At 42.2% G+C, this 23,142-nt stretch overlaps 1 pseudogene; it reads right to left on the minus strand.

Annotated features, from left to right (window-relative positions):
* LOC106565924 (protein SHQ1 homolog) overlaps nt 1-23,142 on the minus strand; it is a 53,941-nt pseudogene that overhangs the window by 1,036 nt on the left and 29,763 nt on the right.

Below are 23,142 nucleotides of genomic sequence, written 5' to 3' on the forward strand. Positions count from 1 at the left end.
TGGTACTGCATGGAGCTACTGCACTCTGGCTTCTGGAGGGATAAGAGTAAGGCCTTCTGAAGAATCTGTCAAGACCCATTCTGTATGCCGACAGTGGATTTTTCATCTAGATAGGAGCAGAACGTTTATTTTTCCGGACACCAGAAAAACTGATGAAGACATCTTGTTCTTGTGTTTCAGTAATTCCCATTCTGGTACATCAAAGAGACATTTTTAATATCTCAATGGCCAGCAGGGATTGTTTTTAGTGACGATGTTGGTATTCTGTGAAGAATGCTGCTTGTCATGAGGAGAGACTCCCATTAGCATCTATATTATATACAGGTAACTGACAAAATAAAGGAAACACCAACAACGTGTCTTAATAGGGTGTTGGACCACCACAAGCCATAACAGCTTCAATGCACCATGGCATAGATTTTTCAATTGTCTGGAACTCTAATGGAGGGATGCAGCACCATTCTTCCACAATAAATGACATAATTTGGTGTTTTGTTTTGCGCCACTCCAGAATCTCCCATAAGTGTTCAACTGGGTTGCGATCTGGTGACAGACGGCCATTGCATATGGTTTACATCATTTACATGCTCATCAAACCACTTATGCCCTGTTGATGGGGGAATTGTCATCCTATGGGGGTATAGCCATGGTAGCCAAAATAATGCCCTGCCCTAAGCATTATGGGATGTTAATTGCTTAATTAAATCAGGAACCACACCTGTGTGGAAGCACCTGCTTTCAATATACTTTGTATCCCTGTGTTAGAATTAGTTTGGCAGTTACCTGTATATTAAGAGGTACTTCTAATAATAATACAATAAATCATTTATATTCTAAAGGTTTTTTGCCATCTATATTCACATTCTGTACCAAAGTCAACCTTCCGACTGCAGAAGAAAAAGGAGAGCAACAAGCTATAGAACACGGCAAGAATAAATTCAAGGGTTGGATAGAGTAAACGTGTCAAGTCACCTTGAGAATGGTCAAATAGACACCAGGCACACAACCAGCATTTACAGTGTGAATAAATGTTGGGTCAAAAAAGTCAAATTCAGACTCCTTTGAATAGATAGATGCAAATGTAGAGAGAATGGACTCATCAACTAGCACATTGAAGCATGTTGATATCATGCATCTTCTATCCCAAGGAGAGCTGCCACATAACATTGGATTTCTATAAAAGAGGAGTAGTTTTATCCCTAATAAAAGGTCTCCTCCAACACCCATAATGTAAAGCCACTGGGGAATTGGGAGTCCCGGGCCTTATACATTATTCATGAAGCTAAACCAGCACAGGATGTTGCCAAAACTCAAGTGGCAGCTATTTTTCCACAGTGCAGCCGTGGTGATTAATAGCTGACCTTCTGCGGGTCGGCCTTCTGCGGGTCGATGTCCAGCAGGCCAGCCTCCCGCGGGTCAGCCTCCCGCTCCATTCAGGGCGAGATTAAGGACGAGCCTGCAGTTCTTCACAGCAATTGAGCTCCTTACACCTCAGCCACATTGAGGCCCCTGCTGCCCTCCTCAGCCCAATTAACCCACCGCTGAGAGCCAAGACAACTCCTTATAACCGCAAAAGCTTAATGAGCTCCCACTCTGGGGGAGGAAACCATTTACACAGCAAACATGGAGGGATGTGTACTCATTTAGGACCTCGGAAGAGACTGTCTTAACAGATCTTATAGCTAGTAGTGGTGCTATATCAAATTAAACATAAAATGTCCATTCCGGAAATGAGAGTAAGAGTATGGAGAAAGAAAGGATAAAGAAAACATGACTGACCCATGACTCAAGTCCTATAAAAAAAACAAGGAATTGAAGGAGAACAATTACTCTGACAGTGAGTAACGGATGATTAGGCATGCATATGACCCATAGTAATACCCCCACCAGTGTGTGCAGAGTCAGACCCCACATGGAGACTGTAGACGATGGGTCTATAAAAGCCCTTCCTGGAGTAGAGCAGGCTGGCTGACTGGTTCTGGCTGGAGAGCCTCCTATAGCACTGCCACTTCAAAGCAGCACCCCCCTCTTCTACCCCCCTCCTCCTGTGATCTTTTCCCCTGTGGGAAGTCATTATTGAGTTAACATTGGAGGCTCTGTGCTTGTTTTCTCGCCTCCCTCCCCTTCTCCCTCACTCTGTGCTGTGGTGGGAAAAGTCTGGCTTGCGGTGAATACAAAGGCTGCTTTTGGAGAGAGGGAATAATGTTGTACACAGTTCAGTCATTACTAAACCACTGTTGTGGGTTGCCCTTATTAACTGAGGAGGGACGGCTTTTTAAGGTTGGAAAACTTCTGTCGAGACAAACATTCTTCCATCTGTCAGACACAAAAGTTCTTGGATGAGGACGGGAATAGGGTGGTAGGGAGAAGGACAGCTAGACTGAGGCAATTACAGACATGCATTTCTTTCATCAGCCTCATGTTCAATGACATCATAAATACACATGTCCCTACTCAGTCTCCTTAGGCTTGGATTTCCTGACTTCCTGAGTTTGATGGAGTGTGTGAAGGAGAGTGTGAGTAACACTGAAGACCTGTGTCAGAGGCATTATGCTGTATAACGAGGTGTTTTGAGTCCTATCAGGTGGGTTACACAGTCAGTCACTTCCCTCCAGCCATGTGTTGGTACCCTGCTATGCTGCCCACCTTTACCTCCCCACTGACCTCACAACACCCCTCTCACAGGACTGTTGACAGTCACTGATCTCACAACACCCCTCCCACAGGACCGTTGACAGTCACTGATCTCACAACACCCCTATCACGGGACAGTTGACAGTCAGTGATCTCACAACAACCCTCTCACAGGACAGTCATCACATTCATAGTAGGGATTGTAATCTTAGGAAGTATGTCAGAGTGCTTCCTTACTGTATAGAGAGTCAATTAGTTGATGTGCAACATGAAGAGAGTTGGTAGAAGCTAGTTGTAGAGTTTGTTGTTTACCTAACTCCTACTCAAAATGAGGACTCAAGGAGAGGAAGTTCCCTCATACATTATTAGTATACCACTGATGCAACAGCACCGTCAGTGTTTCTCTCTCCCTCTGTGTGTCGGGCTTCCTGTGTAAGTACACAAAAGCTGGACGTCATGCAGAGAGGAAATCTGAAGTACTTATCCCTGTTAGCTGTGAGACAGTCTTGGCTTTGTTTAGCCCAGCGGGACACAGAGAGGATCTGCTGTCTCTGTGGTGGGGAGGGCTCAAATCAGACAGACTAGATACTATATCTATCTACTGCCTCACAGACAAGGCCCAGGACAGGACAAGCTCCTGACAGAGACGTGTCTGTAGCGTAGTTACAGTACATACCCTTCCAGAGAGTGACTGTGTCACACTAGCTGCATCACGGAAAGTAGTATAACCAAAAATCTGTAAGGAGAAAAAAAAGCTCACCTGTATTCCATTTCCAACATTTCTACCATTTCATGAAAACAATTGTCAATGCGGCCAAAGCCCTCTAATTAGCTATCTTCCGAATTTAACAAGAGACACATTTCTAGGAATTACTCAAGAGCAATTTAACATTTCTAAACTAACCTCCCACTGGGCACCACAGTGTAAATTCTTGCCACTGCTGCAAATTTTAAAACATATTATACAGTACCAGTCAAAAGTTTGGACACACCTACTCCTTCAATGGGTTTTCTTAATTTTTTACTATTTTCTACATTGTAGAATAATAGTGAAGTCATCAAAACTATGAAATAACACATGGAATCATGAATTAACCAAAAAAGTGTTAAACAAATCAAAATATATTTGATATTTGAGATTCTTCAAAGTAGCCACCCTTTGCCTTGATGACAGCTTTGCACTCTTGGCATTCTCTCAACCAGCTTCACGAGGTAGTCACCTGACATGCATTTGAATTAACAGGTGTGCCTTGCCTTAATTTGTGGAATTTCTTTCCTTCTTAATGCATTTGAGCCAATCAGTTGTGTCGTGACAAGGTAGGGGTGGTATACAGAAGATAGACCTATTTGTTAATAGACCAAGTCCATATTATGGCGAGAACAGCTCAAATAAGCAAAGAGAAATGACAGTCCATCATTACTTTAAGACATGAAAGTCAGTCAATACGGAATATTTCAAGAACTTTGAACGTTTCTTCAAGTGCAGTCTCAAAAACCATCAAATGCTATGATGAAACTGGCTCTCATGAGGACTGCCACAGGAAAGGAAGACCCAGAGTTACCTCTGCTGCAAAGGATAAGTTCATTAGAGTTACCAGCCTCAGAAATTGCAGCCCAAATAAATGCTTCACATAGTTCAAGTAACAGATACATCTCAACATCAAATCAAACTTTGTCACATGCGCTGAATTCAACAAGTGTAGACCTTACCGTGAAATGTTTACTTACAAGCCCTTAACCAACAGTGCAGTTCAAGAAGAGTTAAGTAAATATTTTCCAAATAGACTAAAGTAAAAAATTCTAATAAAAAGTAACACAATAAGAATAACAATAACGAGGCCATATACAGGGGGTACCGGTACCGAGTCAGTGTGCGGGGGTACAGGTTAGTTGAGGTAATTTGTACATGTAGGTAGGGGTGAGATGACTATGCATAGATAATAAACGAGTAGCAGCAGTCTACAAAAGGGGGGGGAGGGGGCAATGTAAATAGTCCAGTGGCGATTTTATTAATTCTTTAGCAGTCTAATGGCTTGGGGGTAGAAGCTGCTGGTCCTAGACTTGGCGCTCCAGTACCGCTCCCCGTGCGGTAGCAGAGAGAACAGTCTATGACTTGGGTGACTGGAGTCTGACAATTTTATGGGCTTTCCTCTGACACCGGCTATTATATAGGCCTGGGTGGCAGGAAGCTTGGCCCCAGTGATGTACTGGGCCGTACGCACTACCCTCTGTAGCGCCTTATGGTCAGATGCCGAGCAGTTGCCATACCAGGCGTTGATGGTGCAGTTGTAGAACCTTTTGAAGACCTGGGGACCCATGCCAAATCTTTTCAGTCTCCTGATGGGGAAAGGGGTTTGTCATGCCTTCTTCAAGACTGTCTTGGTATGTTTGGACCATGATAGTTCATTGGTGATGTGGACACCATGGAACTTGAGTGAGCATTTTCTTCTTTGCTTATGGCCTTATAGAGTTGGTTGAGAGCGGTCTTGGTGTCAGCTTTGTTCTGTGGTGGTAAATAGATGGCTACGAATAATATGGTCTACAGCTTATCATAAGGTACTCTACCTCAGGTGAGCAATACCTTGAGACTTTAATATTAGATACGTGCACCAGCTGTTATTGACAAATAGACACACACCTCCACCCCTCATCTTACTAGACGTAGCTTCTCTGTCCTGCCGGTGTATGGAAAATCCTGCCAGCTCTATATTACCCATATCGTTGTTCAGCCACGTCTCAGTGAAATGTAAGATATTAAGGTTTTTAATGTCCCGTTGGTAGGATAATCTTAATCGTAAGTCATCAATTTAATTTTCCAATGATTGCACATTAGGAAGAAGAACGGATGACAGTGGGAGTTTACTCGCTAGCCTACGGATTCTCAGAAGGCAGCCCGATCTGCGGCCCCTTTTCCTGTGTCGTCAAACAAATTACAGAGTTCTGGGCCTGTTCCAGTGAAAGCATGATATATCCTTTTCGTCTGACTCGTTTAAGGAAAAAGTTTCTTCCAGTCCGTGGTGGGTAATCGCTGTTCTGAAGTCCAGAAGTAATTTTGGGCATAAGAGACGATAGCAGCAACATTATGTACAAAATAAGTGTTAAAAAATAAGTTACACAAAATGCCAAAAAACAAAATAGCACCATTGGTTGGGAGACTGTAAAACGTTAGCCATGTTCTTTGACGCCATCTTGTTCAGAGAAGACTACGTGAATCAGGCCATCATGGTCGAATTGCTGAAAAGAAACCACCACTAAAAGACACCAATAATAAGAAGAGACTTGCTTGGGCCAAGAAACACAAGTAATGGACATCAGACCGGTGGAAATCTGTCCTTTGGTCTGATGAGTTCAAATTTGAGATTTTTGGTTCCAACCGCCGTTTCTTTGTGAGACGCAGAGTAGGTGAACGGATGATCTCCGCATGTGTGGTTCCCACCGTGAATCATGGAGGAGGAAGTGTGATGGTGTGGGGATGCTTTGCTGGTGACACTGTCGTTGATTTACTTAGAATTCAAGGCACACTTAAACAGCATGGCTACCACAGCATTCTGCAGCGAAACGCCACCCCATCTGGTCTGGACTATCATTCGTTTTTCAACAGGACAATGACCCAACAGTGTAAGGCTGTGTAAGGTCTATTTGACCAAGAAGGAGATTGATGGAGTGATGCATCAGATGACCTGGCCTCCACAATCACCCGACCTCAACCCAATTGAGATGGTTTGTGACGAGTTGGACCGCAGAGTGAAGGAAAAGCAGCCAACAAGTGCTCAACATATGTGGGAACTCTTTCAAGACTGTTGGAAAAGCATTCCTCATGAAGCTGTGTGATAGAATGCCAAGAGTGTGCAAAGCTGTCATCAAAGAAAAGGTTGGCTACTTTGAAGAATCTCAAATCTCAAATATATTTTGATTTGTTTAACACTTTTTTGGTTACTACATGATTCCATATGTGTTATTTCATAGTTTTGATGTTTTCACTATTATTCTACAATGTAGAAAATAGTAAAAATAAAGAAAAACCCTTGAACAAGTAGGTGTGTCCAAACTTTTGACTGGTACTGTATATATATTTCTGTAGAGACTCGCTGAAAAAAAACATAGGGAAACCGCTGCTGACAACATACAATTACATTCCCCAGGCGTCTGGCCGTGGCTTGACCAGCCCACTGAACCCCCCTTAACCCAGTGGCCTGGGGTGGTCAGTCTGGTTCTAGCAGCAGCTGCTTGTCCCCCGAGGGCCTCCTGGGGCTGTGGAGAAGAGAGCTCTCCTCTGGGCATTGTCGTACACACAATGTGTGTAGAGGCTGAATGGACGGCAGCGAGAGAGAGTCAAAGACAGAGAGAGAGAGAAAGACTAAAGGGAGAGAAAGATCCTCACTTCCTCCTCCTAGACTAGCGAGCCCTTGAGCTAGACACCCACAGGTTGCCATGGTTTTTGCTCTAGGATTTAATTGACCCAATTAATTGATTGTGCGGCAGACAGTGGGTAAAGAGGGGAGGAATGTGCGAATGCTGAAAGAGCAAGGGGAAGTTAGAGCCCTGCTGATTTAACTGAGGTACAGTAGCACAACACTGATCCCATGGGCTTTGGTAGAATGGCCTCAGTCAATCTACATTGGAATCCTTTTGATGAGAGAAGAGACAGATAAATAAAATGAGGACTAGGTTTTGATTTCAGTCTAACAACACTGCAGGGGTTGGGCATCAGAGGATCATCAAAACAAACCAGTGAAACAAATGGTAAAGAGGTGCATTCATTTGTTAGTGGCAGATCATTGGAGGAAATGTTCAATGTATCTGACAAATCAAAGATATGTAAATGATAGAATGTCCCTCTCTAATCTAGAATATGTTGTAAGCAACATTAATTATCCACTTTAAACCCCTTTTATCAGGACAAATACTAAATGGTGTTAGAATGATTTTCTCCACCCTGATACTACTGATCTGAGAGTGGACTGTCCACTTGTTTGTCTGTGTGTGAGTTTGTGGAACGAGAGGGTTTCACTGGTCTAAATCCCTGAAGTTTTACGATACTGTAAATTTGAGGCCGATGTCTCAGCAGTCGGAGGGACTTTAAGAGCAGGAACACATGTGGGACAGCCCAGAGAGACAGACAGTATAAATCAACCCACTGAGCAATGCATTCATTAATCACTATGTCCATCATGAACGGGCTGATCGTGTCTGGGAGTCGACTGTGGGGAGGACTGACAAGATACAGGGGATTACAGCTCATCTCATCTTACCACCGGAATCACAGAGAAAGAAAGACAACTCACTTAGCAGGAATGACAAATCCTTCACGAGGGAATATCTAACCGTGAGGAGTAGAACAATGCTTATACAATCTGTCATCAAACCTATCACTGGGACAAAGGACTGTCACAACTAACCATATGTGATAACAGAGCGCTGTCTACGGCATGCAAACCACAGCTGGTTGCTGCTCGAGGCTTGCCTGCCTGCCTAAAGAACAGACAGCTCTCCTCTCGCTGCTGCTTTCCATGGCAAGTGTACTGCGCTATTTTATTCCACATTCAGAAAGGAATGAAATGCAGTCTGAGGCACAACAATGTAGAACAGTTATGAAATGTCTACCTGGGAATAGATTGGCAGCAAGACAATGGAATGGAATGCCTGGGCTCTGGAGGTTTTCGAGCAAGGTGCCCTGAGGCAACCGCTACAACAGGAGGGTTAGTACCTCTGTCTGGACTCAGCCGCTCTCTGGCTGTCTCTACTCTCACTGTGTCGGTCTCTGCTGACACCACAGCTGAAATGAGCCATGTCTCAGGGCAGAAAGACAAAAAAGCTTTGCTTTGTTTATTACGTGACATTTTTTACCGGAAAAGGGAAATGTAACAATTCAATCACAGATCAATGCGGCAAGCACGAGGACTAATCCATTTAATGATCAATGTGGGGTTGGAACCAGTGGAAGGCAGCGTGTTGTTAGGTCAAGCTGACATTTAGCGCCGATGCACAGCGGGGGAGGAGGAGGAGAGGGAGGCGGACGGGAAAGCACTCAAACTCAGATGCCTTTCTGTCGTTTCATCTCCTTGACTCTGACTGAGGTGAGACTGAATGAGTTTTCCAGTGGCTTGACAGTGCTGCTTTGCTGCTGCTCCAAGCATACGCTGGGAGAGAGAGAGAGAGAGAGAGAGAGAGAGAGAGAGAGAGAGAGAGAGAGAGAGAGCGAGCGAGCTCAGGACCAAAACTCTCTCTGTACTCTCTTTTCCCTGTCTGCTGCAGTTTAACAGACAGATCGAAACGGACTCCAACTCTGATCTCTACCATTGATTTATTATTAATTGGCCGTCGAGGTGTTTTCTTTTCCAGAGAGAATGGGACTTCGTTGGCAAAATTTGAACCAGAGAAAGCTCCAGTAAACTCCCGGCTGTCTGCATCTGGACGAGGGGTCTACAACCTCAGGAGCACATTTCACTGTTATTTTACAGACGAGCACACCACTTGGCTAAACCCCCGCCAAGAGTAAAACAGAGCTCACTATGGAATGATGTGCTTGCAAGCTCACATTTTCAACGTGTAAGTAATTGTAAAAAATGTACAAGGGTGAGGAGCGAGCCGTGCATTCTACATCAATTAAGGAAGAAACTACACAGATCTTTCTTGAGTTAACATACAAGCACAGATCTTGTACTACACAGTGCACTGTCAATCTGCTTCTTCTCATCCTAGTACTTTCACTGAGAGAGGGCTCAGTCTCAGTATGATCTACTGGGACTCCACTGCAGCACGGAGGGAGACTGTACAGACCACACACTCGCCAGCAGCACCTTTGACACAGAAACACGTATACAAGTAGATTGCATCTCACAATAGCTCTGTCAGTCAAGTGGCCGTGCTGTGACAAATGACTCGTCTAATCCTCTCATACGGTGCAGCATCATGGGAGCTGGGAGCCACTTTCCTTGGCCCTGGGAGGTAATTTTCTTGCTGAGGGAGGGGGGTGGACTTACTTGACCCTCTGAATCAAGACACAGTAGTCTGTGATGTAGAGGTCATTCAGTAGGTAGGCCAGCTCATTCTCCTGGAAGACTTTGTGAATATCCAACAGGCACTTCAGGACGCATGCTTTCCCTGAACAAGGAAAACAGTAAGAGTAGATATATATATATATACACACAGTTGAAGTCGGAAGTTTACATATACTTAGGTTGGAGTCATTAAAACAAATTTTTCAACCACACCACAGATTTCTTGGCAAGTCGGTTAAGAAATTTACCTTGTGTGTGACACAAGTCATTTTTCCAACTATTGTTTACAGACAGATTATTTCACTTATTATTCACTGTATCACAATTCCAGGGGGTCAGAAGTTCACATACACTAAGTTGACTGTGCCTTTAAACAGCTTGGAAAATTCCAGAAAATGATGTCATGGCTTTAGAAGCTTCTGATAGGCTAATTGACATCATTTGAGCCAATTGGAGGTGTACCTGTGGATGTATTTCAATGCCTACCTTCAAAAACTCAGTGCCTCTTTGTTTGACATCATAGGAAAATCAAAAGATATCAGCCAAGACCTCAGAAAAAAATTGTAGACCTCCACAAGTCTGCTTCATCCTTGGGAGCAAATTCCAAACATCTGTAGGTACCATGTTCATCTGTACAAACAATAGTATGCAAGTATAAACACCATGGGACAACACAGCCATCATACCTCTCAGGAAGGAGACGCGTTCTGTCTCCTAGAGATGAACGTACTTTGCTGCAAAAAGTGCAAATCAATCCCAGAACAACAACAAAGGACCTTGTGAAGATGCTGAGGGAAACAGGTACAAAAGTCTCTTAGACATACATACATACATACATACATACATACCATATACAATATATATATATATATATATATATATATATATATATACACACACACATATTTTTTTATTTCACCTTTATTTAACCAGGTAGGCAAGTTGAGAACAAGTTCTCATTTACAATTGTAACCTGGCCAAGATAAAGCAAAGCAGTTCGACACATACAACAACACAGAGTTACATATGGAGTAAAACAAATATACAGTCAATAATTCAGTAGAAAAATAAGTCTATATACAATGTGAGCAAATGAGGTGAGATAAGGGAGGTAAAGGAAAAAACGGCCATGGTGGGGAAGTAAATACAATATAGCAAGTAAAACACTGGAATGGTAGGTTTGCAGTGGAAGAAAGTGCAAAGTAGAGATAGAAATAATGGGGTGCAAAGGAGCAAAATAAATAAATACAGTAGGGGAAGAGGTAGTTGTTTAGGCTAAATTATAGATGGGCTATGTACAGGTGCAGTATTCTGTGAGCTGCTCTGACAGCTGGTGCTTAAAGCTACTGAGGGAGATAAGTGTTTCCAGTTTCAGAGATTTTTGTAATTTGTTCCAGTCATTGGCAGCAGAGAACTGGAAGGAGAGACAGCCAAAGGAGGAATTGGCTTTGAGGGTGACCAGAGAGATATACCTGCTGGAGCACGTGCTACAGGTGGGTGCTGCTATGGTGACCAGTGAGCTGAGATAAGGGGGGACTTTTCTAAGTCAGAACCGTCCAGAGTAGTGATGCTGGACGGGCGGGCAGGTGCGAGCAGCGATCGGTTGAAGAGCATGCATTTAGTTTTACTTGTATTTAAGAGCAGTTGAAGGCCACGGAAGGAGAGTTGTATGGCATTGAAGCTCGTCTGGAGGGTTGTTAAAACCTGTTATGGCTTGATCCCGTTAGCGGGATCGATATGACGACAGCCAGTGAAAGTGCAGGGCGGCAAATTCAAAACAACAAAAAATCTCATAATTAAAATTCCTCAAACATACAAGTATTACACACCATTTTAAAGCTTTACTTCTTGTTAATCCAGCCACAGTGTCTGATTTCAAAAAGGCTTTACGGCGAAAGCAAACCATATGATTATGTTAGGTCTGCGCCAACACACACAAAAACACAGCCATTTTCCAGTCAAAGAGAGGAGTCACAAAAAGCAGAAATAGAGGGGAAATGAATCACTAACCTTTGATGATCTTCATCAGATGACAATCATATGACTTCATGTTACACAATACATGTATGTTTTGTTCGATAAAGTTCATATTTATATCCAAAAATCTCAGTTTACATTGGCGCGTTATGTTCAGTAATCTTTTTCCTCCAAAAACATCCGGTGATTTTGCAGAGAGCCACATCAATTTACAGAAATACTCATCATAAATGTTAATGAAAATACAAGTGTTATACATGGCACTTTAGATAAACTTCTCCTTAATGCAACCGCTGTGTCAGATTTCAAAAAACCTTTACCGAAAAAGCTAAAATCTGAGTACGTCGCTCAGACACAAAAACATGCCATACAATATATCCGCCATGTTGGAGTCAACAATAGTCAGAAATAGCATTATAAATATTCACTTACCTTTGATGATCTTCATCAGAATGCACTCCCAGGAATCCCAGGTCCACAATAAATGTTTGTTTTGTTCGATAAAGTCCATCCTTCATGTCCAAATACCTCCTTTTTGTTCCCGCCTTTAGTTCACAAATCCAAATTCAGGACGCGCATGTCAGACGAAAACTAAAAAATGTCCATTACAGTTCGTAGAAACATGTCAAACGATGTATAGAATCAATCTTTAGGATATTTTTATCGTAAATCTGCAATAAAGTTTCAACTGGAGAAATCCTTTGTCTTCAGAAATGCAATGGAACTGAGGTACCTCTCACGTGAGCGCGCATACCTGAAGCTCATGCCCTGCTGGCAGTGTTCTAACTCCAGTAGCTCTTATTCATCCCCACTTCACAGTAGAAGCCTCAAACAAGGTTCTAAAGAATGTTGACATCTAGTGGAAGCCTTAGGAAGTGCAACAGACACTGTAGTTTGAATAGGGAATTAATTGAAGTCCTACAGACCACTTCCTGTCTCATAATAATAATATAATAATATATATATATAATATATAATATAATATATATTATATATTATAATATAATATATATTATATATTATAATATAATATGCATATTATTATACATATCATTATTATTATATCTTAGTTTCTGGGAGTGAGTAGCAGGCAGTTTACTCTGGGCACGTCAGTCATCCAAGCTACTCAATACTGCCACCATCCATAAGAAGTTAACACAGTGTCCAAAGAAGGGCCAGAAGTATACAGAATGGTATCGTCTGTGTAGCGGTGGATCAGAGACCCACCAGCAGCAAGAGCGACATCATTGATGTATACAGAGAAAATAGTTGGCCCAAGAATTGAACCCTGTGGCACCCCCATAGAGACTGCCAGAGGCCCGGACAACAGGCCATCCGATTTGACACATTAAACTCTATCAGAGAAGTAGTTGGAGAACCAGACAAGGCAATCATTTGAGAAACCAAGGCTATTGAGTCTGCCGATGAGGATGTGGTGATTGACAGAGTCTAAAGCCTTGGCCAGGTCAATGAATACGGCAGCACAGTATTGTTTCTTATCGATGGCGGTTCGTATATCGTTTAGGACCTTGAGCGTGGCTGAGGTGCACCCATGACCAGCTCTGAAACCAGATTGCATAGCGGAGAAGGTGCGGTGGGATTCGAAATGGTCGGTAATCTGTTTGTTAACTTGGCTGATTTTAAACAGCGTTTGACATGCTTCTAAGTACGGTAATGGAACATTTTGACTTTTTGTCTCTCGTTCCGCGCTCGTGCGTTATGCCTTTGGATAAGTGATCTGTACGCACGAACAAAACTGAGGTATTTGTACATAAATATGGATTATTTCGAACAAAAACAACATTTCTTGTGGAAGTAGCAGTCCTGGGAGTGCATTCTGACGAAGATCAGCAAAGGTAAGAGAATATTTCTAATACTAATTCTGAGTTTAGGTTGCCCCGAACTCACCGTGATGGCTGAGCTATGTACTCAGAATATTGAAAAATGTGCTTTCTCCGTAAAGCTATTTTAAAATCTGACACAGCGGTTGCATCCATGGGTAGTCTATCTATAATGCTTAAAATAATTGTTATATATTTTCTCAATGTTTATGATGAGTATTTTTGTAAATTGATGTGCACATTCACCGGACATTTTGGTGGGAATACATTTTCTGAACATCACGCGCCAATGTAAAATGCTGTTTTTGGATATAAATATGAACTTTATCGAACAAAACATACATGTATTGTGTAACATAATGTCCTAGGAGTGTCATCTGATGAAGATCGTCAAAGGTTAGTGCTACATTTAGCTGTGTTTTGGGTTTTATTGACACATGTCCTTGCTTGGAAAATGGCTGTGTGATTATTTTTGTCTATGTACTCTCCTAACATAATCTAATGTTGTTGAAATGGACAATGTGGTTAGATTAACGAGAAGTTTATCTTTAAAATGGTGTAAAATAGTTGTATGTTTGAGAAATATATATATATACATATATGTATGTATGTATGTATGTATGTATGTATGTATGTATGTATGTATGTATGTATGTATGTATGTATGTATGTATGTATGTGTGTATATATATATATGTATATATATGTATGTATATATGTATGTGTATGTGTATATATATTTATGTATGTATATATGTATGTATATATATGTATGTATATATGTATGTATATTATGTAAAAATATGTAGATGTATGTATGTGTGTATATATATATATGTATGTATATATATGTATGTATATATGTATGTGTATGTGTATATATATTTATGTATGTATATATGTATGTATATATATGTATGTATATATGTATGTGTATGTGTATATATATATATATGTATGTATGTATATATATATATATATATATATGTATATGTATGTGTATATATATGTATATGTGTATATATATGTATATATACATACATACATACATACATATGTAAGTAAATATATGTGTGTGTGTTTGGGCACACCTACTCATCTACTCAAGGTTTTTGTTTGTTTTTACAATTTTCTACATTGTAGAATAATAGTGAAGACATCAAAACTATGAAAGAACACATATGGAATCATGTAGTAAGCAAAAAATTATTAAACAAATCAAAATATATTTTATATTTGAGATTCTTCAAAGTAGCCACCCTTTGCCTTGATGACAGCTTTGCACACTCTTGGCATTCTCTCAACCTGTCACGTCCTGGCCAGTATAAGGTTAATTGGTATTGTGGTTTGGTCAGGACGTGGCAGAGGGTATTTGTTTTATGTGGTTCGGGGTGGTGTTTTGGAAAATAGGGTGTTTGATTTAGTATTTCCGGGTTTTTGGTTTATGGTCTGTGTTTCTGTATTTCTATGTGTTATCTAGTTAGTTGTATGTCTATGTTTGGTTAATTGGGGTGGACTTCCAATTGAAGGCAGCTGTGTGGTGTTGCCTTTGATTGGAAGTCCTATATTAGTTGGGTGTGTTTGTTTGTCTAATTGTGGGAGATTGTCTTTGGATTGCTGTGTTGCCTTCAAGGCTGTCATTTTGTCGTTCATCGGTTTGCTTATTTGTTGTATACGTGTTTGTTTGGTTTTTTCCTTCTTTTCCGTTAAATAAAGAAGATGAGTATACACATACCTGCTGCGTTTTGGTCTGCCATTTCTAACGACAAGCGTGACACAACCTGTTTCATTAGGTAGTCACATGGAATTCATTTCAATTAACAGGTGTGCCTTGTTAAAAGTACATTTATGGAATTTCTTTTTCTTAATGCGTTTGAGCCAATCAGTTGTGTTGTGACAAGGTATGGGTGGTATACAGAAGATAGCCCTATTTGGTTAAAGACCAAGTCCATATTATGCCAAGAACAGCTCAAATAAGCAAAGAGAAACAACAGTCCATGATTACATGAAGGTCAGTCAATCCAGAAAATTTTAAGAACCTTGAAAGTTTCTTTAAGTGCAGTCACAAAAACCATCAAGGGCTATGATGAAACTGGCTCTCATGATGACCGCCACAGGAAAGGAAGACCCAGAGTTGTCTCTGCTGCAGAGGATAAGTTAATTAGAGTTAACTGCACCTCAGATTGCAGCCCAAATAAATACTTCAGAGTTCAAGTAACAGACACATCTTAACATCAACTGTTCAGAGGAGACTGTGTGAATCAGGCCTTCATGGTCAAATTGCTGCAAAGAAACCTCTACTAAAGGACACTAATAAGAACAAGAGACTTGCTTGGGCCAAGAAACACGAGCAACGGACATTAGACTGGTGGAAATCTGTCCTTTGGTCTGACGACTGTGGTGGAAATTCTACCCTTAATCAATAATGAGGAAAGGCAAAATGAATAATCAATCAAGATATTACTTTTATTAAAAGACTTGTTACAACAAGGAGGCTCGTCGCCCCACCCCGCAGGTGGTGGAGTGAGAGCCCACTGAGTGGAATTAACTTCTGGGTTACATACTATGTCAGGATAGGTGCAACTTCAGATATGACGTACAATGGTTCCAAACACTAACCCCACACATCCTGTGCCAGACCTTGGACCCCAAATACAAATAACTTGTTTTGTTCAGTACTAAGAACTTAGGACATTTCTTGTTACTTTGTTCTCTCCCCTAGTTCAAGGTGGAAACCGTCTCCCCCTAGGAGGTGACTGACACACAGACACTGAGGAGACAAGTGATTGGTTCCCCATTACTCACGACATCCCTTCACATGGTTTGCAATAAAGACACACAGTTCACATATGGAAACAATGTTTCCTTCTGACCTCCTTTTCCATACTCCTTGCTGATATTCTGCATAGCAACAGGGACATGTGATAGATAAGACTGACTTCTCCCCTCTCTGGACCCAAGGTTACTGAGGCCCATTTGAGGGAGGAAGTGCAGCTGCCAACACCAGAATCCGAAAGGAGACATTCTAATAACAAAGAGTTTCAACAGTTTCAACAGCTCAGTCATATAAGCATATTCTGTAGATAAATCAAATCAAATCAAATGTATTTATATAGCCCTTCGTACATCAGCTGATATCTCAAAGTGCTGTACAGAAACCCAGCCTAAAACCCCAAACAGCAAGCAAAGCATGTGAAAGAAGCACGGTGGCTAGGAAAAAATCACTAGGAAAAACTCCCTAGAAAGGCCAAAAACCTAGGAAGAAACCTAGAGAGGAACCAGGCTATGAGGGGTGGCCAGTCCTCTTCTGGCTGTGCAGGGTGGATATTATAACAGAACATGGTCAAGATGTTAAAATGTTCATAAATGACCAGCATGGTCAAATAATAATAATCATAGTAGTTGTCAAGGGTGCAACAAGCACGTCCGGTGAACAGGTCAGGGTTCCATAGCCGCAGGCAGAACAGTTGAAACTGGAGCAGCAGCACGGCCAGGTGGACTGGGGACAGCAAGGAGTCATCATACCAGGTAGTCCTGAGGCATGGTCCTAGGGCTCAGGTCCTCCGAGAGAAAGACAGAAAGAGAGAAAGAGAGAATTAGAGAGAGCATATTTAAATTCACACAGGACACCGGATAAGACAAGAGAAATACTCCAGATGTAACAGACTGACCCTAGCCCCCCGACACATAAACTACTGCAGCATAAATACTGGAGGCTGAGACAGGAGGGATCAGAAGACACTGTGGCCCCATCCGATGATACCCCCGGACAGGCCCAAACAGGCAGGATATAACCCCACCCACTTTGCCAAAGCACAGCCCCCACACCACTAGAGGGATGTCTCCAACCACCAACTTACCGTCCTAAGACAAGGCCGAGGAAAGCCCACAACGATCTCCGCCATGGCACAACCCAAGGGGGGGCGCCAACCCAGACAGGAAGACCACGTCAGTGACTCAACCCACTCAAGTGACGCACCCCTCCCATGGACGGCATGGAAGAACACCAGTAAGCCAGTGACTCAGCCCCTGTAAAAGGGTTAGAGGCGGTTCGTTGCTCCAGCCTTTCCGTTCACCTTCACACTCCTGGGCCAGACTATACTTAATCATAGGACCTACTGAAGAGATAAGTCTTCAGTAAAGACTTAAAGGTTGAGACTGAGTCTGCGTCTCTCACATTGGTAGGCAGACCATTCCATAAAAATGGAGCTCTATAGGAGAAAGCCCTACCTCCAGCCGTTTGCTTAGAAATTCTAGGGACAATTAGGAGGCCTGCGTCTTGTGACCGTAGCGTACGTGTAGGTATGTACGGCAGGACCAAATCGGAAAGATAGGTAGGAGCAAGCCCATGTAATGCTTTGTAGGTTAGCAGTAAAACCTTGAAATCAGCCCTTGCCTTAACAGGAAGCCAGTGTAGGGAGGCTAGCACTGGAGTAATATGATCAAATTTTTGGGTTCTAGTCAGGATTCTAGCAGCCGTATTTAGCACTAACTGAAGTTTGTTTAGTGCTTTATCCGGGTAGCCGGAAAGTAGAGCATTGCAGTAGTCCAGCCTAGAAGTAACAAAAGCATGGATTAATTTTTCTGCGTCATTTTTGGACAGAAAGTTTCTGATTTTTGCAATGTTACGTAGATGGAAAAAAGCTGTCCTTGAAACAGTCTTGATATGTTCTTCAAAAGAGAGATCAGGGTCCAGAGTAACGCCGAGGTCCTTCACAGTTTTATTTGAGACGACTGTACAACCATCCAGATTAATTGTCAGATTCAACAGAAGATCTCTTTGTTTCTTGGGACCTAGAACAAGCATCTCTGTTTTGTCCGAGTTTAAAAGTAGAACGTTTGCAGCCATCCACTTCTTTATGTCTGAAACACAGGCTTCTAGCGAGGGCAATTTTGGGGCTTCACCATGTTTCATTGAAATGTACAGCTGTGTGTCGTCCGCATAGCAGTGAAATTTAACATTATGTTTTCGAATGACATCCCCAAGAGGTAAAATATATAGTGAAAACAATAGTGGTCCTAAAACGGAACCTTGAGGAACACCGAAATTTACAATTGATTTGTCAGAGGACAAACCATTCACAGAGACAAACTGATATCTTTCCGACAGATAAGATCTAAACCAGGCCAGAACTTGTCCATGTAGACCAATTTGGGTTTCCAATCTCTCCAAAAGAATGTGGTGATCGATGGTATCAAAAGCGGCATTAAGATCTAGGAGCACGAGGACAGATGCAGAGCCTCGGTCTGACGTCATTAAAAGGTCATTTACCACCTTCACAAGTGCAGTCTCAGTGCTATGATGGGGTCTAAATCCAGACTGAAGCGTTTCGTATACATTGTTTGTCTTCAGGAAGGCAGTGAGTTGCTGTGCAACAGCTTTTTCAAAATTTTTTGAGAGGAATGGAAGATTCGATATAGGCCGATAGTTTTTTATAATTTCTCATATCAAGATTCGGCTTTTTGAAGAGAGGCTTTATTACTGCCACTTTTAGTGAGCTTGGTACACACCCGGTGGATAGAGAGCCGTTTATTATGTTCAACATCGGAGGGCCAAGCACAGGAAGCAGCTCTTTCAGTAGTTTAGTTGGAATAGGGTCCAGTATGCAGCTTGAGGGTTTGGAGGCCATGATTATTTTCATCATTGTGTCAAGAGATATAGTACTAAAACACTTTAGTATCTCCCTTGATCCTAGGTCCTGGCAGAGTTGTGTAGACTCAGGACAATGGAGGTTTGGAGGAATACCCAGATTTAAAGAGGAGTCTGTAATTTGCTTTCTAATGATCATGATCTTTTCCTCAAAGAAGTTCATACATTTATTACTGCTGAAGTGAAAGCCATCCTCCATTTGCGAAGGCTGCTTTTTAGTTAGCTTTGCGACAGTATCAAAAATAAATTTCGGATTGTTCTTATTTTCCTCAATGAAGTTGGAAAAATAGGATGATCGAGCAGCAGTGAGGGCTCTTCGATACTGCACGGTACTGTCTTTCCAAGCTAGTCGGAAGACTTCCAGTTTGGTGTGGCGCCATTTCCGTTCCAATTTTCTGGAAGCTTGCTTCAGAGCTCTTGTATTTTCTGTATACCAGGGAGCTAGTTTCTTATGACAGATGTTTTTAGTTTTTAGGGGTGCAACTGCATCTAGGGTATTGCGCAAGGTTAAATTGAGTTCCTCGGTTAGGTGGTTAACTGATTTTTGTCCTCTGACGTCCTTGGGTAGGCAGAGGCAGTCTGGAAGGGCATCAAGGAATCTTTGGGTTGTCTGAGAATTTATAGCACGACTTTTAATGCTCCTTGGTTGGGGTCTGAGCAGATTATTTGTTGCGATTGCAAACGTAATAAAATGGTGGTCCGATAGTCCAGGATTATGAGGAAAAACATTAAGATCCACAACATTTATTCCATGGGACAAAACTAGGTCCAGAGTATGACTGTGGCAGTGAGTAGGTCCAGAGACATGTTGGACAAAACCCACTGAGTCGATGATGGCTCCGAAAGCCTTTTGGAGTGGGTCTGTGGACTTTTCCATGTGAATGTTAAAGTCACCAAAAATTAGAATATTATCTGCTATGACTACAAGATCCGATAGGAATTCAGGGAACTCAGTGAGGAACACTGCATATGGCCCAGGAGGCCTGTAAACAGTAGCTATAAAAAGTGAGTGAGTAGGCTGCATAGATTTCATGACTCGAAGCTCAAAAGACGAAAACGTCATTGTTTTTTTGTTGTAAATTGAAATTTGCTATCGTAAATGTTAGCAACACCTCCACCTTTGCCGGATGCACGGGGGGGTATGGTCACTAGTGTAACCAGGGGGTGAGGCCTCATTTAACACAGTAAATTCATCAGGCTTAAGCCATGTTTCAGTCAGGCCAATCACATCAAGATTATGATCAGTGATTAGTTCATTGACTATAACTGCCTTGGAAGTGAGGGATCTAACATTAAGTAACCCAATTTTGAGATGTGAGGTATCACAATCTCTTTCAATAATGGCAGGAATGGAGGAGGTCTTTATACTAGTGAGATTGCTAAAGCGAACACCGCCATTTTTAATTTTGCCCAACCTAGATCGAGGCACAGACACGGTCTCAATGGGGAAAGCTGAGCTGACTACGCTGACTGTGCTAGTGGCAGACTCCACTAAGCTGGCAGGCTGGCTAACAGCCTGCTGCCTGGCCTGCACCCTATTTCATTGTGGAGCTAGAGGAGTTCTATGTTCGTAGATAAGATGAGAGCACCCCTCCAGCTAGGATGGAGTCCGTCACTCCTCAACAGGCCAGGCTTGGTCCTGTTTGTGGGTGAGTCCCAGAAAGAGGGCCAATTATCTACAAATTCTATCTTTTGGGAGGGGCAGAAAACAGTTTTCAACCAGCGATTGAGTTGTGAGACTCTGCTGTAGAGCTCATCACTCCCCCTAACTGGGAGGGGGCCAGAGACAATTAATCGATGCCGACACATCTTTCTAGCTGATTTACACGCTGAAGCTATGTTGCGCTTGGTGACCTCTGACTGTTTCATCCTAACATCGTTGGTGCCGACGTGGATAACAATATCTCTATACTCTCTACACTCGCCATTTTAGCTTTAGCCAGCACCGTCTTCATGATTAGCCTTAACGTCGGTAGCCCTGCCCCCTGGTAAACAGTGTATGATCGCTGGATGATTAGTTTTAAGTCTAATACTGCGGGTAATGGAGTCGCCAATGACTAGGGTTTTCAATTTGTCAGAGCTAATGGTGGGAGCCGTCGGCGTCTCAGACCCCACAACGGGAGGAGCAGAGACCAGAGAAGTCTCGGCCTCCGACTCCGACTCGCTTAATGGGGAGAACCGGTTGAAAGTTTCTGTCGGCTGAATAAGCGACACCGGTTGAGCATTCCTACAGCGTTTCCCTCCAGAAGCCATGAGAAAGATGTCCGGCTGCGGGGACCGTGCGAGGGGGTTTATACTAACGTTACTATCTGTACTTACTGGTGGCACAGACGCTGTTTCATCCTTTCCTACACTGAAATTACCCTTGCCTAACGATTGCGTCTGAAGCTGGGCTTGCAGCACAGCTATCCTTGCCGTAAGGCGATCGTTCTCCTGTATATTATAAGTACAACGACTGCAATTAGAAGGCATCATGTTAATGTTACTTAGCTTCGGCTGTTTGAAGTCCTGACGAACCATGTCCAGATAAAACCTCCGGGGTGAAAAAGTTGAATGAAAAAAGTTGAGTGAGGGAAAAAGTAAAAATATACGGTAATGAAAAAGTAAAACACCGTCAGGTAGCAAAGTAAGATCGGCAACAAAACGCACAGCAGCGTAAACAAGTCTGCAAGTTGTGACCGGAAACAGATAAGACATCTTAATTATATTTGTTACTTAGCTTATATGAGTTAGTTAAAGAAATTAACTCAAGCCCAATGCCTAGGCTTAAAGAAGGATATTTTAGTACACAAGCATTAGTAGGGTTAATCTCGGATAATCTCTTCATGTGTGGTTCCCACAGTGAAGCATGGAGGAGAAGGTGTGATGGTGCTTTGCTGGTGACACTGTCTGTAATTTATTTTGAATTCAAGGCACACTTAACCAGCATGGCTACCACAGCATACTGCAGCGATACACCATCCCATCTGGTTTGCACTTAATGGAACTATAATTTGATTTTCAACAGGACAATGACCCAACACACCTCCAGGATGTGTAAGGGCTATTTTCCCAAGAAGGAGAGTGATGGAGTGCTGCATCAGATGACCCTGGCCTCCACAATCACCCGACCTCAACCCAATTGAGATGGTTTGGGATGAGTTGGACCAAGAAAAAGAAGCCAACAAGTGCTCAGCATATGTGGGAACTCCTTCAAGACTGTTGGAAAAGCATTCCAGGTGAAGCTGGTTGAGAGAATGCCAAGAGTGTACAAAGCTGTCAAGGCAAAGGGTAGCTACTTTGAAGAATGAAAAATATATTTGTATTTATTAAACACTTTTTTGGTTACTACATGATTCCATATGTGTTATTTCATTGTGTTGTCTTCACTATTATGCTACAAAATAGAAAATAGTAAAACTAAGGAAAACCCTTGAATGAGTAGGTGTGTCCAAACTTTTGACTGCTACTGTATATTATTACACAATAGGGGACTTGCTGGCAGAGACTGTGGTTCCTAAAGGCTTAAAGTCTCATTGTCATTGTTCCACACATCCTTTCTTCAAATTATAGGCTAAACAGGCTACGGGAGATCATGGGAGCATTGCAAATTCATACTATTGCAGAGAACTCATGACAGAGTGAGCAATTAATCAACTTTCAGGTCCACTATATCTAGTCCAGAAAGACAACTCAAGTGGCCCTAGATAATCCAAACGGTTCATTTCATAACAGTTTAGGAACTCATTTATTTGGCCTGATTTCCCTCAAAGTGTACCATTACAAAAAGACACACACCTGAAGGGAGCCAAGTTAGATCCTTTACATTCGCTGCCACAAAATCCCTTGCTCAACCCAAGCATATAAATTGTCCCTTGGTGGGACGCAATTGGCTCGTTGCAGAGCACTGAGGTCTAGATACAATCCTTCTGTCCAGCATCCACCTCCAGGATTGGCTCACAGTAACCAGAGACATTCTGTTCTTTTCAAAACAAACAGAACACTCACTCTGAGGAAAACCTTACACAAACATTTTAGTTTTCATTTAGAATATGAGCTG

This window comes from Salmo salar, chromosome ssa12 (genome assembly GCF_905237065.1).
Source record: "Salmo salar chromosome ssa12, Ssal_v3.1, whole genome shotgun sequence".
NCBI lineage: Eukaryota > Metazoa > Chordata > Actinopteri > Salmoniformes > Salmonidae > Salmo > Salmo salar.